Source organism: Diadema antillarum, unplaced genomic scaffold (genome assembly GCF_040938485.1).
Source record: "Diadema antillarum isolate AM-2024a unplaced genomic scaffold, OU_Dant_1.0 seq00001325_RagTag, whole genome shotgun sequence".
Classification (NCBI taxonomy): Eukaryota; Metazoa; Echinodermata; class Echinoidea; order Diadematoida; family Diadematidae; genus Diadema; species Diadema antillarum.
The window spans coordinates 314,326-333,000 of record NW_027272096.1 but is presented as its reverse complement, the minus strand read 5'-3'; positions in this window follow the sequence as shown (position 1 = coordinate 333,000).

The following is an 18,675-nucleotide window of genomic DNA, read 5'->3' as shown; positions in this document are numbered from 1 at the left end:
TGCTGGATACCATAAAGCAGAATGTAGATGAAGGAAGAGGTTATGCTAACATGAAAGAGTTGAGTGACCGCCTTCTAGTTTTACATGACATAATTCAGGTTTTAAGTCTTCGAACACGAGTTCTGCAAAAATGGAAGTGATAAGTTACCTGGCGTTGTAGATTCCTGTCCTACTGTTGTGGTCGATGTAACAGTTGTCTGAGTTGTAGTTGTTGCTTCAGGAGTTGCAGTAGTTTCCTCTACCACAGCTGTTGTTTGCTCGGTTCCTGGAGCAGTAGTAGTTGTCGCTCGCGTTCGCGACCTTGTTGTGACTTCTGTAAAAAAAAAAAAAAAAAAAAAAAAAAAAAAAAACACGATACGCATGTATCTATCACTAAGTGATTATGAGAGTTGAGAGAAAGTTGGTTTTTTTTTATTTAAGAGAAGAGTTAGAGCGAAGAAGAGTCGAAACCAGTTTGATACTAAAGCAATAATTTTTTCGTGATAACTCATTTTTGTGTGTGTAATTGTTAAATCAAAAATTGCAATTATAATAATGTAGACTTAGACCTACCTGACTGACCCAGAGTTGTCGTTTCTGTAAATGTTGAGATAAAAAAACAATAACATGAGAACATTGTCGTTATGGATCAATTATATTCGTATTAGACAGAGCTGAAATATCAAATAATCTATGGTCTTGAAAGACAAATTACGTATATAGCGCTTTCCATGACTTAGATGATGATTTATTGTTTTACATATCTTGATGTTCGGAAATTCCAGATGTAATTGAAAAACAGTCTCTTTTGATGATGATAAAAAAATAAGGTTTTCTCATTAATACACTGGCATGACTAGGAATGGGATAGGGTGGTTAGGGTGACTTTACACGATGAATTTCTAAAGAAAGCCCATTGAACCAAAGAGAAAAAATAAACAACAAGGCTTTACCCATTGTTGTGGTCTTAGCAGGGGTAGCAGTAGTAACACTTGTGGTCTCCTCCGTTTTAGTAGTACCCATTGGAGTTGTTGTGGTAACAGCTGTGGTTGTAGCTTCAGTGACTGTTGTGGGTTTCGACGTGGTGGTAGGTACAGTTGTAGTTACAACGGTTGTAACTACTGTTGTTTCCATGCCCGTTGCTGATTAATGAAACAAAAATGAATCGTAGTGTAGTGTAGTGTGAAATTGTTGCTGATAAGTTGAGTGCACTGTTATAAAGTACCAGAATAATCAGCAAGAAATATATGGACATAAACCTACCAAAGCAATAACATGCCAATTATCTTTTTTTTTTCTTTGTGATTACTTAAAATTCTGAAGTTGATGTGTTGTTGGAATATCAGCAGTTACCGGTTATATATGAATGGATCATTACACGATCAAAAGAGATGGATGAGGACTGATTAATTAGAAAAAAGAATTAAAGTGCAGGAGTAATGGGTGAAAAATGTATAGACATAAATTTACCAAATCAATAACCTGCCAATCATCTTTTTGTGATCACACAAAATTCCAAAGTTGATATGCTGTTGCAATATCAGCAGGTAGTGGTTGAATTTAGTGGGAGAAATGTATAGATCATATACAAGAACAAAAGAGATGAATGAGGACTTCTTCAGCGCATAAAGAAATGAAATTACCTGTTTCAATACATCCTCTGAATGTCACCGTCAATTCCGAATCTGCCACGTTGTAGTCGTCAGGAAGAGTGATTTCGAAATAAACTTCATTCAAACCAGTCAAGTTTCGAAGCTCGTACATTCCTTGAGTCTGATCGTCTCCGGGTTGAGCTGTAAATTCGCCTTCAACAGGTCCATCGCTGGACGAGAGGACACCAATTGTAACGCTATCGGGAGGTGAACCATTGGTTGTGCTTATGCTGACAGCCGATATCTTAATCGTCAGGTCTGAGGTGTCATCGACTGATTTGACAGTGACCTTCACTGTCCTCTCTGAAGTAGGTTCGCTCCAAAGGTTGGTTTTATTGTTGTCAAGTAAAACTTCCAATTTAGTATCAAGATCCACGCCATCCAGTGGTTTTCTGCAAGCAGCTGGTAAATAAAAGAAATGTCTTGGATGTAGATGGGCGTGACGACGAATTTGTAGGGTACAATATTGTTAAGTGAACAGTAACACGTTAAAGTCATTGAGAGAGATATTAACATATGCATTTTAGTCATTCGTTTAGTTAAGCAAACTGGGTTGCTGGATACCATAAAGCAGAATGTAGATGAAGGAAGAGGTTATGCTAACATGAAAGAGTTGAGTGACCGCCTTCTAGTTTTACATGACATAATTCAGGTTTTAAGTCTTCGAACACGAGTTCTGCAAAAATGGAAGTGATAAGTTACCTGGCGTTGTAGATTCCTGTCCTACTGTTGTGGTCGATGTAACAGTTGTCTGAGTTGTAGTTGTTGCTTCAGGAGTTGCAGTAGTTTCCTCTACCACAGCTGTTGTTTGCTCGGTTCCTGGAGCAGTAGTAGTTGTCGCTCGCGTTCGCGACCTTGTTGTGACTTCTGTAAAAAAAAAAAAACACAATACGCATGTATCTATCACTAAGTGATTATGAGAGTTGAGAGAAAGTTGGTTTTTTTTTATTTAAGAGAAGAGTTAGAGCGAAGAAGAGTCGAAACCAGTTTGATACTAAAGCAATAATTTTTTCGTGATAACTCATTTTTGTGTGTGTAATTGTTAATTCAAAAATTGCAATTATAATGATGGAGACTTAGACCTACCTGACTGACCCAGAGTTGTCGTTTCTGTAAATGTTGAGATAAAAAAACAATAACATGAGAACATTGTCGTTATGGATCAATTATATTCGTATATTTTAGACAGAGCTGAAATATCAAATAATCTATGGTCTTGAAAGACAAATTACGTATATAGCGCTTTCCATGACTTAGATGATGATTTATTGTTTTACATATCTTGATGTTCGGAAATTCCAGATGTAATTGAAAAACAGTCTCTTTTGATGATGATAAAAAAATAAGGTTTTCTCATTAATACACTGGCATGACTAGGAATGGGATAGGGTGGTTAGGGTGACTTTACACGATGAATTTCTAAAGAAAGCCCATTGAACCAAAGAGAAAAAATAAACAACAAGGCTTTACCCATTGTTGTGGTCTTAGCAGGGGTAGCAGTAGTAACACTTGTGGTCTCCTCCGTTTTAGTAGTACCCATTGGAGTTGTTGTGGTAACAGCTGTGGTTGTAGCTTCAGTGACTGTTGTGGGTTTCGACGTGGTGGTAGGTACAGTTGTAGTTACAACGGTTGTAACTACTGTTGTTTCCATGCCCGTTGCTGATTAATGAAACAAAAATGAATCGTAGTGTAGTGTAGTGTGAAATTGTTGCTGATAAGTTGAGTGCACTGTTATAAAGTACCAGAATAATCAGCAAGAAATATATGGACATAAACCTACCAAAGCAATAACATGCCAATTATCTTTTTTTTTTCTTTGTGATTACTTAAAATTCTGAAGTTGATGTGTTGTTGGAATATCAGCAGTTACCGGTTATATATGAATGGATCATTACACGATCAAAAGAGATGGATGAGGACTGATTAATTAGAAAAAAGAATTAAAGTGCAGGAGTAATGGGTGAAAAATGTATAGACATAAATTTACCAAATCAATAACCTGCCAATCATCTTTTTGTGATCACACAAAATTCCAAAGTTGATATGCTGTTGCAATATCAGCAGGTAGTGGTTAAATTTAGTGGGAGAAATGTATAGATCATATACAAGAACAAAAGAGATGAATGAGGACTTCTTCAGCGCATAAAGAAATGAAATTACCTGTTTCAATACATCCTCTGAATGTCACCGTCAATTCCGAATCTGCCACGTTGTAGTCGTCAGGAAGAGTGATTTCGAAATAAACTTCATTCAAACCAGTCAAGTTTGGAAGCTCGTACATTCCTGGAGTCTGATCGTCTCCGGGTTGAGCTGTAAATTCGCCTTCAACAGGTCCATCGCTGGACGAGAGGACACCAATTGTAACGCTATCGGGAGGTGAACCATTGGTTGTGCTTATGCTGACAGCTGATATCTTAATCGTCAGGTCTGAGGTGTCATCGACTGATTTGACAGTGACCTTCACTGTCCTCTCTGAAGTAGGTTCGCTCCAAAGGTTGGTTTTATTGTTGTCAAGTAAAACTTCCAATTTAGTATCAAGATCCACGCCATCCAGTGGTTTTCTGCAAGCAGCTGGTAAATAAAAGAAATGTCTTGGATGTAGATGGGCGTGACGACGAATTTGTAGGGTACAATATTGTTAAGTGAACAGTAACACGTTAAAGTCATTGAGAGAGATATTAACATATGCATTTTAGTCATTCGTTTAGTTAAGCAAACTGGGTTGCTGGATACCATAAAGCAGAATGTAGATGAAGGAAGAGGTTATGCTAACATGAAAGAGTTGAGTGACCGCCTTCTAGTTTTACATGACATAATTCAGGTTTTAAGTCTTCGAACACGAGTTCTGCAAAAATGGAAGTGATAAGTTACCTGGCGTTGTAGATTCCTGTCCTACTGTTGTGGTCGATGTAACAGTTGTCTGAGTTGTAGTTGTTGCTTCAGGAGCTGCAGTAGTTTCCTCTACCACAGCTGTTGTTTGCTCGGTTCCTGGAGCAGTAGTAGTTGTCGCTCGCGTTCGCGACCTTGTTGTGACTTCTGTAAAAAAAAAAAAAAAAAAAAAAAAAAAAAAAAAAACACGATACGCATGTATCTATCACTAAGTGATTATGAGAGTTGAGAGAAAGTTGGTTTTTTTTTATTTAAGAGAAGAGTTAGAGCGAAGAAGAGTCGAAACCAGTTTGATACTAAAGCAATAATTTTTTCGTGATAACTCATTTTTGTGTGTGTAATTGTTAATTCAAAAATTGCAATTATAATAATGGAGACTTAGACCTACCTGACTGACCCAGAGTTGTCGTTTCTGTAAATGTTGAGATAAAAAAACAAAAACATGAGAACATTGTCGTTATGGATCAATTATATTCGTATTAGACAGAGCTGAAATATCAAATAATCTATGGTCTTGAAAGACAAATTACGTATATAGCGCTTTCCATGACTTAGATGATGATTTATTGTTTTACATATCTTGATGTTCGGAAATTCCAGATGTAATTGAAAAACAGTCTCTTTTGATGATGATAAAAAAATAAGGTTTTCTCATTAATACACTGGCATGACTAGGAATGGGATAGGGTGGTTAGGGTGACTTTACACGATGAATTTCTAAAGAAAGCCCATTGAACCAAAGAGAAAAAATAAACAACAAGGCTTTACCCATTGTTGTGGTCTTAGCAGGGGTAGCAGTAGTAACACTTGTGGTCTCCTCCGTTTTAGTAGTACCCATTGGAGTTGTTGTGGTAACAGCTGTGGTTGTAGCTTCAGTGACTGTTGTGGGTTTCGACGTGGTGGTAGGTACAGTTGTAGTTACAACGGTTGTAACTACTGTTGTTTCCATGCCCGTTGCTGATTAATGAAACAAAAATGAATCGTAGTGTAGTGTAGTGTGAAATTGTTGCTGATAAGTTGAGTGCACTGTTATAAGGTACCAGAATAATCAGCAAGAAATATATGGACATAAACCTACCAAAGCAATAACATGCCAATTATCTTTTTTTTTCTTTGTGATTACTTAAAATTCTGAAGTTGATGTGTTGTTGGAATATCAGCAGTTACCGGTTATATATGAATGGATCATTACACGATCAAAAGAGATGGATGAGGACTGATTAATTAGAAAAAAGAATTAAAGTGCAGGAGTAATGGGTGAAAAATGTATAGACATAAATTTACCAAATCAATAACCTGCCAATCATCTTTTTGTGATCACACAAAATTCCAAAGTTGATATGCTGTTGCAATATCAGCAGGTAGTGGTTAAATTTAGTGGGAGAAATGTATAGATCATATACAAGAACAAAAGAGATGAATGAGGACTTCTTCAGCGCATAAAGAAATGAAATTACCTGTTTCAATACATCCTCTGAATGTCACCGTCAATTCCGAATCTGCCACGTTGTAGTCGTCAGGAAGAGTGATTTCGAAATAAACTTCATTCAAACCAGTCAAGTTTGGAAGCTCGTACATTCCTGGAGTCTGATCGTCTCCGGGTTGAGCTGTAAATTCGCCTTCAACAGGTCCATCGCTGGACGAGAGGACACCAATTGTAACGCTATCGGGAGGTGAACCATTGGTTGTGCTTATGCTGACAGCTGATATCTTAATCGTCAGGTCTGAGGTGTCATCGACTGATTTGACAGTGACCTTCACTGTCCTCTCTGAAGTAGGTTCGCTCCAAAGGTTGGTTTTATTGTTGTCAAGTAAAACTTCCAATTTAGTATCAAGATCCACGCCATCCAGTGGTTTTCTGCAAGCAGCTGGTAAATAAAAGAAATGTCTTGGATGTAGATGGGCGTGACGACGAATTTGTAGGGTACAATATTGTTAAGTGAACAGTAACACGTTAAAGTCATTGAGAGAGATATTAACATATGCATTTTAGTCATTCGTTTAGTTAAGCAAACTGGGTTGCTGGATACCATAAAGCAGAATGTAGATGAAGGAAGAGGTTATGCTAACATGAAAGAGTTGAGTGACCGCCTTCTAGTTTTACATGACATAATTCAGGTTTTAAGTCTTCGAACACGAGTTCTGCAAAAATGGAAGTGATAAGTTACCTGGCGTTGTAGATTCCTGTCCTACTGTTGTGGTCGATGTAACAGTTGTCTGAGTTGTAGTTGTTGCTTCAGGAGCTGCAGTAGTTTCCTCTACCACAGCTGTTGTTTGCTCGGTTCCTGGAGCAGTAGTAGTTGTCGCTCGCGTTCGCGACCTTGTTGTGACTTCTGTAAAAAAAAAAAAAAAAAAAAAAAAAAAAAAAACACGATACGCATGTATCTATCACTAAGTGATTATGAGAGTTGAGAGAAAGTTGTTTTTTTTTTTTTAAGAGAAGAGTTAGAGCGAAGAAGAGTCGAAACCAGTTTGATACTAAAGCAATAATTTTTTCGTGATAACTCATTTTTGTGTGTGTAATTGTTAATTCAAAAATTGCAATTATAATAATGGAGACTTAGACCTACCTGACTGACCCAGAGTTGTCGTTTCTGTAAATGTTGAGATAAAAAAACAAAAACATGAGAACATTGTCGTTATGGATCAATTATATTCGTATTAGACAGAGCTGAAATATCAAATAATCTATGGTCTTGAAAGACAAATTACGTATATAGCGCTTTCCATGACTTAGATGATGATTTATTGTTTTACATATCTTGATGTTCGGAAATTCCAGATGTAATTGAAAAACAGTCTCTTTTGATGATGATAAAAAAAATAAGGTTTTCTCATTAATACACTGGCATGACTAGGAATGGGATAGGGTGGTTAGGGTGACTTTACACGATGAATTTCTAAAGAAAGCCCATTGAACCAAAGAGAAAAAATAAACAACAAGGCTTTACCCATTGTTGTGGTCTTAGCAGGGGTAGCAGTAGTAACACTTGTGGTCTCCTCCGTTTTAGTAGTACCCATTGGAGTTGTTGTGGTAACAGCTGTGGTTGTAGCTTCAGTGACTGTTGTGGGTTTCGACGTGGTGGTAGGTACAGTTGTAGTTACAACGGTTGTAACTACTGTTGTTTCCATGCCCGTTGCTGATTAATGAAACAAAAATGAATCGTAGTGTAGTGTAGTGTGAAATTGTTGCTGATAAGTTGAGTGCACTGTTATAAAGTACCAGAATAATCAGCAAGAAATATATGGACATAAACCTACCAAAGCAATAACATGCCAATTATCTTTTTTTTTTCTTTGTGATTACTTAAAATTCTGAAGTTGATGTGTTGTTGGAATATCAGCAGTTACCGGTTATATATGAATGGATCATTACACGATCAAAAGAGATGGATGAGGACTGATTAATTAGAAAAAAGAATTAAAGTGCAGGAGTAATGGGTGAAAAATGTATAGACATAAATTTACCAAATCAATAACCTGCCAATCATCTTTTTGTGATCACACAAAATTCCAAAGTTGATATGCTGTTGCAATATCAGCAGGTAGTGGTTAAATTTAGTGGGAGAAATGTATAGATCATATACAAGAACAAAAGAGATGAATGAGGACTTCTTCAGCGCATAAAGAAATGAAATTACCTGTTTCAATACATCCTCTGAATGTCACCGTCAATTCCGAATCTGCCACGTTGTAGTCGTCAGGAAGAGTGATTTCGAAATAAACTTCATTCAAACCAGTCAAGTTTGGAAGCTCGTACATTCCTGGAGTCTGATCGTCTCCGGGTTGAGCTGTAAATTCGCCTTCAACAGGTCCATCGCTGGACGAGAGGACACCAATTGTAACGCTATCGGGAGGTGAACCATTGGTTGTGCTTATGCTGACAGCTGATATCTTAATCGTCAGGTCTGAGGTGTCATCGACTGATTTGACAGTGACCTTCACTGTCCTCTCTGAAGTAGGTTCGCTCCAAAGGTTGGTTTTATTGTTGTCAAGTAAAACTTCCAATTTAGTATCAAGATCCACGCCATCCAGTGGTTTTCTGCAAGCAGCTGGTAAATAAAAGAAATGTCTTGGATGTAGATGGGCGTGACGACGAATTTGTAGGGTACAATATTGTTAAGTGAACAGTAACACGTTAAAGTCATTGAGAGAGATATTAACATATGCATTTTAGTCATTCGTTTAGTTAAGCAAACTGGGTTGCTGGATACCATAAAGCAGAATGTAGATGAAGGAAGAGGTTATGCTAACATGAAAGAGTTGAGTGACCGCCTTCTAGTTTTACATGACATAATTCAGGTTTTAAGTCTTCGAACACGAGTTCTGCAAAAATGGAAGTGATAAGTTACCTGGCGTTGTAGATTCCTGTCCTACTGTTGTGGTCGATGTAACAGTTGTCTGAGTTGTAGTTGTTGCTTCAGGAGTTGCAGTAGTTTCCTCTACCACAGCTGTTGTTTGCTCGGTTCCTGGAGCAGTAGTAGTTGTCGCTCGCGTTCGCGACCTTGTTGTGACTTCTGTAAAAAAAAAAAAAAAAACACGATACGCATGTATCTATCACTAAGTGATTATGAGAGTTGAGAGAAAGTTGGTTTTTTTTTATTTAAGAGAAGAGTTAGAGCGAAGAAGAGTCGAAACCAGTTTGATACTAAAGCAATAATTTTTTCGTGATAACTCATTTTTGTGTGTGTAATTGTTAATTCAAAAATTGCAATTATAATAATGGAGACTTAGACCTACCTGACTGACCCAGAGTTGTCGTTTCTGTAAATGTTGAGATAAAAAAACAATAACATGAGAACATTGTCGTTATGGATCAATTATATTCGTATTAGACAGAGCTGAAATATCAAATAATCTATGGTCTTGAAAGACAAATTACGTATATAGCGCTTTCCATGACTTAGATGATGATTTATTGTTTTACATATCTTGATGTTCGGAAATTCCAGATGTAATTGAAAAACAGTCTCTTTTGATGATGATAAAAAAAATAAGGTTTTCTCATTAATACACTGGCATGACTAGGAATGGGATAGGGTGGTTAGGGTGACTTTACACGATGAATTTCTAAAGAAAGCCCATTGAACCAAAGAGAAAAAATAAACAACAAGGCTTTACCCATTGTTGTGGTCTTAGCAGGGGTAGCAGTAGTAACACTTGTGGTCTCCTCCGTTTTAGTAGTACCCATTGGAGTTGTTGTGGTAACAGCTGTGGTTGTAGCTTCAGTGACTGTTGTGGGTTTCGACGTGGTGGTAGGTACAGTTGTAGTTACAACGGTTGTAACTACTGTTGTTTCCATGCCCGTTGCTGATTAATGAAACAAAAATGAATCGTAGTGTAGTGTAGTGTGAAATTGTTGCTGATAAGTTGAGTGCACTGTTATAAAGTACCAGAATAATCAGCAAGAAATATATGGACATAAACCTACCAAAGCAATAACATGCCAATTATCTTTTTTTTTTCTTTGTGATTACTTAAAATTCTGAAGTTGATGTGTTGTTGGAATATCAGCAGTTACCGGTTATATATGAATGGATCATTACACGATCAAAAGAGATGGATGAGGACTGATTAATTAGAAAAAAGAATTAAAGTGCAGGAGTAATGGGTGAAAAATGTATAGACATAAATTTACCAAATCAATAACCTGCCAATCATCTTTTTGTGATCACACAAAATTCCAAAGTTGATATGCTGTTGCAATATCAGCAGGTAGTGGTTAAATTTAGTGGGAGAAATGTATAGATCATATACAAGAACAAAAGAGATGAATGAGGACTTCTTCAGCGCATAAAGAAATGAAATTACCTGTTTCAATACATCCTCTGAATGTCACCGTCAATTCCGAATCTGCCACGTTGTAGTCGTCAGGAAGAGTGATTTCGAAATAAACTTCATTCAAACCAGTCAAGTTTGGAAGCTCGTACATTCCTGGAGTCTGATCGTCTCCGGGTTGAGCTGTAAATTCGCCTTCAACAGGTCCATCGCTGGACGAGAGGACACCAATTGTAACGCTATCGGGAGGTGAACCATTGGTTGTGCTTATGCTGACAGCTGATATCTTAATCGTCAGGTCTGAGGTGTCATCGACTGATTTGACAGTGACCTTCACTGTCCTCTCTGAAGTAGGTTCGCTCCAAAGGTTGGTTTTATTGTTGTCAAGTAAAACTTCCAATTTAGTATCAAGATCCACGCCATCCAGTGGTTTTCTGCAAGCAGCTGGTAAATAAAAGAAATGTCTTGGATGTAGATGGGCGTGACGACGAATTTGTAGGGTACAATATTGTTAAGTGAACAGTAACACGTTAAAGTCATTGAGAGAGATATTAACATATGCATTTTAGTCATTCGTTTAGTTAAGCAAACTGGGTTGCTGGATACCATAAAGCAGAATGTAGATGAAGGAAGAGGTTATGCTAACATGAAAGAGTTGAGTGACCGCCTTCTAGTTTTACATGACATAATTCAGGTTTTAAGTCTTCGAACACGAGTTCTGCAAAAATGGAAGTGATAAGTTACCTGGCGTTGTAGATTCCTGTCCTACTGTTGTGGTCGATGTAACAGTTGTCTGAGTTGTAGTTGTTGCTTCAGGAGTTGCAGTAGTTTCCTCTACCACAGCTGTTGTTTGCTCGGTTCCTGGAGCAGTAGTAGTTGTCGCTCGCGTTCGCGACCTTGTTGTGACTTCTGTAAAAAAAAAAAAAAAAACACGATACGCATGTATCTATCACTAAGTGATTATGAGAGTTGAGAGAAAGTTGGTTTTTTTTTATTTAAGAGAAGAGTTAGAGCGAAGAAGAGTCGAAACCAGTTTGATACTAAAGCAATAATTTTTTCGTGATAACTCATTTTTGTGTGTGTAATTGTTAAATCAAAAATTGCAATTATAATAATGGAGACTTAGACCTACCTGACTGACCCAGAGTTGTCGTTTCTGTAAATGTTGAGATAAAAAAACAATAACATGAGAACATTGTCGTTATGGATCAATTATATTCGTATTAGACAGAGCTGAAATATCAAATAATCTATGGTCTTGAAAGACAAATTACGTATATAGCGCTTTCCATGACTTAGATGATGATTTATTGTTTTACATATCTTGATGTTCGGAAATTCCAGATGTAATTGAAAAACAGTCTCTTTTGATGATGATAAAAAAATAAGGTTTTCTCATTAATACACTGGCATGACTAGGAATGGGATAGGGTGGTTAGGGTGACTTTACACGATGAATTTCTAAAGAAAGCCCATTGAACCAAAGAGAAAAAATAAACAACAAGGCTTTACCCATTGTTGTGGTCTTAGCAGGGGTAGCAGTAGTAACACTTGTGGTCTCCTCCGTTTTAGTAGTACCCATTGGAGTTGTTGTGGTAACAGCTGTGGTTGTAGCTTCAGTGACTGTTGTGGGTTTCGACGTGGTGGTAGGTACAGTTGTAGTTACAACGGTTGTAACTACTGTTGTTTCCATGCCCGTTGCTGATTAATGAAACAAAAATGAATCGTAGTGTAGTGTAGTGTGAAATTGTTGCTGATAAGTTGAGTGCACTGTTATAAAGTACCAGAATAATCAGCAAGAAATATATGGACATAAACCTACCAAAGCAATAACATGCCAATTATCTTTTTTTTTTCTTTGTGATTACTTAAAATTCTGAAGTTGATGTGTTGTTGGAATATCAGCAGTTACCGGTTATATATGAATGGATCATTACACGATCAAAAGAGATGGATGAGGACTGATTAATTAGAAAAAAGAATTAAAGTGCAGGAGTAATGGGTGAAAAATGTATAGACATAAATTTACCAAATCAATAACCTGCCAATCATCTTTTTGTGATCACACAAAATTCCAAAGTTGATATGCTGTTGCAATATCAGCAGGTAGTGGTTAAATTTAGTGGGAGAAATGTATAGATCATATACAAGAACAAAAGAGATGAATGAGGACTTCTTCAGCGCATAAAGAAATGAAATTACCTGTTTCAATACATCCTCTGAATGTCACCGTCAATTCCGAATCTGCCACGTTGTAGTCGTCAGGAAGAGTGATTTCGAAATAAACTTCATTCAAACCAGTCAAGTTTGGAAGCTCGTACATTCCTTGAGTCTGATCGTCTCCGGGTTGAGCTGTAAATTCGCCTTCAACAGGTCCATCGCTGGACGAGAGGACACCAATTGTAACGCTATCGGGAGGTGAACCATTGGTTGTGCTTATGCTGACAGCTGATATCTTAATCGTCAGGTCTGAGGTGTCATCGACTGATTTGACAGTGACCTTCACTGTCCTCTCTGAAGTAGGTTCGCTCCAAAGGTTGGTTTTATTGTTGTCAAGTAAAACTTCCAATTTAGTATCAAGATCCACGCCATCCAGTGGTTTTCTGCAAGCAGCTGGTAAATAAAAGAAATGTCTTGGATGTAGATGGGCGTGACGACGAATTTGTAGGGTACAATATTGTTAAGTGAACAGTAACACGTTAAAGTCATTGAGAGAGATATTAACATATGCATTTTAGTCATTCGTTTAGTTAAGCAAACTGGGTTGCTGGATACCATAAAGCAGAATGTAGATGAAGGAAGAGGTTATGCTAACATGAAAGAGTTGAGTGACCGCCTTCTAGTTTTACATGACATAATTCAGGTTTTAAGTCTTCGAACACGAGTTCTGCAAAAATGGAAGTGATAAGTTACCTGGCGTTGTAGATTCCTGTCCTACTGTTGTGGTCGATGTAACAGTTGTCTGAGTTGTAGTTGTTGCTTCAGGAGTTGCAGTAGTTTCCTCTACCACAGCTGTTGTTTGCTCGGTTCCTGGAGCAGTAGTAGTTGTCGCTCGCGTTCGCGACCTTGTTGTGACTTCTGTAAAAAAAAAAAAAAAAAAAAAAAAAAAAAAAAACACGATACGCATGTATCTATCACTAAGTGATTATGAGAGTTGAGAGAAAGTTGTTTTTTTTTATTTAAGAGAAGAGTTAGAGCGAAGAAGAGTCGAAACCAGTTTGATACTAAAGCAATAATTTTTTCGTGATAACTCATTTTTGTGTGTGTAATTGTTAATTCAAAAATTGCAATTATAATAATGGAGACTTAGACCTACCTGACTGACCCAGAGTTGTCGTTTCTGTAAATGTTGAGATAAAAAAACAATAACATGAGAACATTGTCGTTATGGATCAATTATATTCGTATTAGACAGAGCTGAAATATCAAATAATCTATGGTCTTGAAAGACAAATTACGTATATAGCGCTTTCCATGACTTAGATGATGATTTATTGTTTTACATATCTTGATGTTCGGAAATTCCAGATGTAATTGAAAAACAGTCTCTTTTGATGATGATAAAAAAAATAAGGTTTTCTCATTAATACACTGGCATGACTAGGAATGGGATAGGGTGGTTAGGGTGACTTTACACGATGAATTTCTAAAGAAAGCCCATTGAACCAAAGAGAAAAAATAAACAACAAGGCTTTACCCATTGTTGTGGTCTTAGCAGGGGTAGCAGTAGTAACACTTGTGGTCTCCTCCGTTTTAGTAGTACCCATTGGAGTTGTTGTGGTAACAGCTGTGGTTGTAGCTTCAGTGACTGTTGTGGGTTTCGACGTGGTGGTAGGTACAGTTGTAGTTACAACGGTTGTAACTACTGTTGTTTCCATGCCCGTTGCTGATTAATGAAACAAAAATGAATCGTAGTGTAGTGTAGTGTGAAATTGTTGCTGATAAGTTGAGTGCACTGTTATAAAGTACCAGAATAATCAGCAAGAAATATATGGACATAAACCTACCAAAGCAATAACATGCCAATTATCTTTTTTTTTTCTTTGTGATTACTTAAAATTCTGAAGTTGATGTGTTGTTGGAATATCAGCAGTTACCGGTTATATATGAATGGATCATTACACGATCAAAAGAGATGGATGAGGACTGATTAATTAGAAAAAAGAATTAAAGTGCAGGAGTAATGGGTGAAAAATGTATAGACATAAATTTACCAAATCAATAACCTGCCAATCATCTTTTTGTGATCACACAAAATTCCAAAGTTGATATGCTGTTGCAATATCAGCAGGTAGTGGTTAAATTTAGTGGGAGAAATGTATAGATCATATACAAGAACAAAAGAGATGAATGAGGACTTCTTCAGCGCATAAAGAAATGAAATTACCTGTTTCAATACATCCTCTGAATGTCACCGTCAATTCCGAATCTGCCACGTTGTAGTCGTCAGGAAGAGTGATTTCGAAATAAACTTCATTCAAACCAGTCAAGTTTCGAAGCTCGTACATTCCTTGAGTCTGATCGTCTCCGGGTTGAGCTGTAAATTCGCGTTCAACAGGTCCATCGCTGGACGAGAGGACACCAATTGTAACGCTATCGGGAGGTGAACCATTGGTTGTGCTTATGCTGACAGCTGATATCTTAATCGTCAGGTCTGAGGTGTCATCGACTGATTTGACAGTGACCTTCACTGTCCTCTCTGAAGTAGGTTCGCTCCAAAGGTTGGTTTTATTGTTGTCAAGTAAAACTTCCAATTTAGTATCAAGATCCACGCCATCCAGTGGTTTTCTGCAAGCAGCTGGTAAATAAAAGAAATGTCTTGGATGTAGATGGGCGTGACGACGAATTTGTAGGGTACAATATTGTTAAGTGAACAGTAACACGTTAAAGTCATTGAGAGAGATATTAACATATGCATTTTAGTCATTCGTTTAGTTAAGCAAACTGGGTTGCTGGATACCATAAAGCAGAATGTAGATGAAGGAAGAGGTTATGCTAACATGAAAGAGTTGAGTGACCGCCTTCTAGTTTTACATGACATAATTCAGGTTTTAAGTCTTCGAACACGAGTTCTGCAAAAATGGAAGTGATAAGTTACCTGGCGTTGTAGATTCCTGTCCTACTGTTGTGGTCGATGTAACAGTTGTCTGAGTTGTAGTTGTTGCTTCAGGAGTTGCAGTAGTTTCCTCTACCACAGCTGTTGTTTGCTCGGTTCCTGGAGCAGTAGTAGTTGTCGCTCGCGTTCGCGACCTTGTTGTGACTTCTGTAAAAAAAAAAAAAAAAAAAAAAAAAAAACACGATACGCATGTATCTATCACTAAGTGATTATGAGAGTTGAGAGAAAGTTGTTTTTTTTTTATTTAAGAGAAGAGTTAGAGCGAAGAAGAGTCGAAACCAGTTTGATACCAAAGCAATAATTTTTTCGTGATAACTCATTTTTGTGTGTGTAATTGTTAATTCAAAAATTGCAATTATAATAATGGAGACTTAGACCTACCTGACTGACCCAGAGTTGTCGTTTCTGTAAATGTTGAGATAAAAAAACAATAACATGAGAACATTGTCGTTATGGATCAATTATATTCGTATTAGACAGAGCTGAAATATCAAATAATCTATGGTCTTGAAAGACAAATTACGTATATAGCGCTTTCCATGACTTAGATGATGATTTATTGTTTTACATATCTTGATGTTCGGAAATTCCAGATGTAATTGAAAAACAGTCTCTTTTGATGATGATAAAAAAAATAAGGTTTTCTCATTAATACACTGGCATGACTAGGAATGGGATAGGGTGGTTAGGGTGACTTTACACGATGAATTTCTAAAGAAAGCCCATTGAACCAAAGAGAAAAAATAAACAACAAGGCTTTACCCATTGTTGTGGTCTTAGCAGGGGTAGCAGTAGTAACACTTGTGGTCTCCTCCGTTTTAGTAGTACCCATTGGAGTTGTTGTGGTAACAGCTGTGGTTGTAGCTTCAGTGACTGTTGTGGGTTTCGACGTGGTGGTAGGTACAGTTGTAGTTACAACGGTTGTAACTACTGTTGTTTCCATGCCCGTTGCTGATTAATGAAACAAAAATGAATCGTAGTGTAGTGTAGTGTGAAATTGTTGCTGATAAGTTGAGTGCACTGTTATAAAGTACCAGAATAATCAGCAAGAAATATATGGACATAAACCTACCAAAGCAATAACATGCCAATTATCTTTTTTTTTCTTTGTGATTACTTAAAATTCTGAAGTTGATGTGTTGTTGGAATATCAGCAGTTACCGGTTATATATGAATGGATCATTACACGATCAAAAGAGATGGATGAGGACTGATTAATTAGAAAAAAGAATTAAAGTGCAGGAGTAATGGGTGAAAAATGTATAGACATAAATTTACCAAATCAATAACCTGCCAATCATCTTTTTGTGATCACACAAAATTCCAAAGTTGATATGCTGTTGCAATATCAGCAGGTAGTGGTTAAATTTAGTGGGAGAAATGTATAGATCATATACAAGAACAAAAGAGATGAATGAGGACTTCTTCAGCGCATAAAGAAATGAAATTACCTGTTTCAATACATCCTCTGAATGTCACCGTCAATTCCGAATCTGCCACGTTGTAGTCGTCAGGAAGAGTGATTTCGAAATAAACTTCATTCAAACCAGTCAAGTTTCGAAGCTCGTACATTCCTTGAGTCTGATCGTCTCCGGGTTGAGCTGTAAATTCGCGTTCAACAGGTCCATCGCTGGACGAGAGGACACCAATTGTAACGCTATCGGGAGGTGAACCATTGGTTGTGCTTATGCTGACAGCTGATATCTTAATCGTCAGGTCTGAGGTGTCATCGACTGATTTGACAGTGACCTTCACTGTCCTCTCTGAAGTAGGTTCGCTCCAAAGGTTGGTTTTATTGTTGTCAAGTAAAACTTCCAATTTAGTATCAAGATCCACGCCATCCAGTGGTTTTCTGCAAGCAGCTGGTAAATAAAAGAAATGTCTTGGATGTAGACGGGCGTGACGACGAATTTGTAGGGTACAATATTGTTAAGTGAACAGTAACACGTTAAAGTCATTGAAAGAGATATTAACATATGCATTTTAGTCATTCGTTTAGTTAAGCAAACTTGGTTGCTGGATACCATCAAGCAGAATGAAGATGAAGGAAGAGGTTACGCTAACACGAAAGAGTTGAGTGACCGCCTTCTAGTTTTACATGACATAATTCAGGTTTTACGTCTTCGGACACGAGTCTTGGAAAAATGGAAGTGAGAAGTTACCTGGCGTTGTAGATTCCTGTCGTGCTGTTGTGGTCGATGTAACAGTTGTCTGAGTTGTAGTTGTTGCTTCAGGAGTGGCAGTAGTTTCCTCTACTACTGCTGTTGTTTGCTCGGTTCCTGGAGCAGTAGTCGTTGTCGCTCGCGTTCGCGTCCTTGTTGTCACTTCTGTGAAAAAGGAGAAAACGACACACATGTATCTTTCACTCAGTGTTTTTGACAGTTGAGATACATTTGTTTTTAAAGAGAAGACTTATGGCGAAGAATAGTCGAAACCAGTTTGATCTTAAAGCAATTATCATTTAGTGATATCTGATTTTCTTTTTTTGGTACATGTTAATTCAAAAAGGTTAGAAATACAATGAAGACGTAGACCTACCTGACTGACCCAGAGTTGTCGTTTCTGTAAATGTTGAGAGAAAGAAACAAATGAGAACATTCTCCTTCTGGATCGAATACAGTCGTATTAGACGGAGGTGAAATATGAAATAATTATATCTTCAAAGACAATTTTCCTTCTTTCCTTGACTTAGATGATGATTTCAAGTGTATTTTGAAAAAAAAAAAACAGTGTCATCGCTTTAGATGTTGAGGAAAAAAAATGAGATTGCAGCGTTTGGCGCTTCGCTGTGGTATTGAGCTTTAAAAGAAATATTATTATTTTTTTTACTTATTCAATGTTTCATGGTATTTGACCAAACCGAGAAAACCTAATATTTTTATAAAAATGTAATGTATTACCTGGGGGAGAGGTACCTCTCGTGGTTGGAGCCAGAGTCGGTCCTGCGGTAATATACAAACAAAGGGGAAAATAAATCCATAGGAACCTTTTTAATGAAATTGATCTGGCCATAGCTAACAACTGAAAATGCTCTCAGTTTTAAGGGAATTGATATTGGAATAGCTAACAACTTTAATATAATGCTGTAAGTTCACTGATTATACAGTTCATAGAGCACGGAGGGAATACAATGTGTCTTATAATCTATAAATGGAGAAAGAATCAAATGATTAGAAATAAATCTTAGCACATACCTTTTCTGCGTAATAAGAACATCTAAGGGGATCACGACAGACACGTTAGATAGAACTGCTTGAATTC